Consider the following 2,424-nt stretch of genomic DNA (forward strand, 5'->3'; position numbering starts at 1 on the left):
CGTGTGGCTTGTTGGATTAGGAATTAGATTAATTCTTTGCCTATCATCCCTCCCTCCAACTGTCCTTCCCTTCCTTCCAGTACTCATGAGAGTAGATCTCCCTTTAGATTTGAGCTTCAGCTGTGTCTTCTTATTTATTACTTACTGTTGAGATATAGGACATCTACCAAGTATTAGAGAAGTTGACAATAAATTTTTGCTTAGTTACTGATTTTTAGAATATATTCTTTCCATCAGGTACCTCAGAAGGGAGGAGGGACAAGTTATAGGAACTCAAATGCCACTGAAACACTTGCTTTTTTTTTCATCCTTTTTTCCCATTTTTTCATCCTATCCAGTTCAACCTGATTTTTTCATGTGAATTCTGCCCAGGCCTACAGCTCCTTGAACCTTCCCTCTTGACAACAGCTCTCTTCTTTTTTGATATTTCTGTTGTTACCAAACTCCAAAATATTCCTAATAATCCTATTACTTTTCTACTCAACAAAACCCTGGCTTTGTCTGATGAAACTATATTTATGTTTTATAGTACTTTGGGTACCTTATTAGATATTTTAGCCCTTTATCACAGGATGGAGATAAAAGAGCATGAAGTTACTTTTATTATTCCTTTTAACCATTTCCAGCACAAGTTTATAACCCTTCATTCTAAAGTAGCAATTCTAGTCATTAGTGATTTTCAGAACTGGAGAACAGGAAGGGACAAAAAATCATGGGTGCAATAAATCGTTAAAAGATGATATTCTGGGAGTGCCTGGGTGGCTCAGTTAGTTAAGCATCCAACTTATGATTTCAGCTCAGGTCATGATCTCAGGGTCCTGAGATGGAGCTCTGCACTGGGCTTCATGCTTAGTGTGGAATCTGCTTGAGATTTCCTCTCCCTCTCTTCTTCCCCACCCCTTGCTCTTGCATTCTCTCAAATAAATAAATAAATAAATATCCTTTTAAAAAAGATGATATTCTGTAATGATATGGTAAGATGGAACAAAAGGGGGACAAGAAGTCACAAGTACAAGGTGCAGTGTTTAGAGTAAAACTGGTCCATGAACACAAAATATTATTTCCATTTATTTGTGTTTTTTAAAATTTCTTTTATCAATGCTTTGTAGTTTTCAGTGTACAGATCTTTCACTTCTTTGCTTAAGTGTTTCTCCTAAACATTTTAGTCTTTTTGGTGCTATTGTAAATGCTGGTTTTTTTTTTTTTATTATTTCCTTTTTGGATTGTTAGTGTATGGAGATATTAGTGTATACATACTTGTGGTTGATTTTGTAGCCTGCAACTTTGCTAAATTTGTATATTAGTTCAAACAATTTTTGAGATGAAATCTTGATGGTTTTCTACATATAAGATTATGTCATCTGTGAACAGGAATTATTTTATTTCTTCCTTTTTGATTTGGATGCCTTTTATTTCTTTTTCTTGCCTAACTGCTCTGGCTAGGACTTCCAGTCTATGTTGAATAGAAATGCCCAGACTGGACATACTTATCTTATTCCTGATCTTAGAGGAAAATCTTTCAGTTTTTCACCATTGAGAATGATGTTAGCCGTGGACCTCTCATATTTGGCCTTTATTATATTGAGGTAATTTCTTTCTACTCTTAGTTTTCTGAGTATTTTTATAATGAAAGGGTCTCAATTCTGTCAAAGGCCTTTTCTACATCTGTTGAGATGATTGGGTAATTTTTATCCTTTGTTCTATTAATGTGATGTATCAGATTGATTTCCATATGTGGAACCATCCTTGCATTTTTCATAAAAATCCCACTTGATCATGGTGTATACTCCTTTTATTTTTTTAAAGATTTATTTATTTATTTTAGAGGGGGAAGAGGTAGAGGGGGAGAGAGAGTCTTAAGCAGACTCCATGCTGAGCACAGAGCCTGACATGGAGCTTGATCTCACAACCCTGAGACTATGACCTGAGTCATAACCAGGAGTCAGACACTTAATCTGCTGTGCCACCCAGGTGTCTTGGTATATGTTTCTTGATGTGCTATTAGATTCAGCTTGCTAGTATTTTGTTGAGAATTTTTGCATCTATATTCATAAGAGCTATTGACTTGTAATGTTCTTGTAACATCTGCCTGGCTTTCATAACAAAGTAACACTGAGCTCACAAAATGAGTTAAGAAGTGTTCCAAGAGGGGCGCCTGGGTGGCTCAGTGGGTTAAGCCGCTGCTTTCGGCTCAGGTCGTGATCTCAGGGTCCTGGGATCGAGTCCCGCATCGGGCTCTCTGCTCAGCAGGGAGCCTGCTTCCTCCTCTCTCTCTCTACCTGCCTCTCTGCCTGCTTGTAATCTCTCTCTGTCAAATAAATAAATAAAATCTTTAAAAAAAAAAAAAAAGAAGTGTTCCAAGAGAAAATATTATTAAAATTTCCATACTACCCTAAGTAATTTACAGACTCGATATACAGTGTA

The sequence above is a fragment of the Mustela nigripes genome, chromosome 4, assembly GCF_022355385.1.
Source record: "Mustela nigripes isolate SB6536 chromosome 4, MUSNIG.SB6536, whole genome shotgun sequence".
Classification (NCBI taxonomy): domain Eukaryota; kingdom Metazoa; phylum Chordata; class Mammalia; order Carnivora; family Mustelidae; genus Mustela; species Mustela nigripes.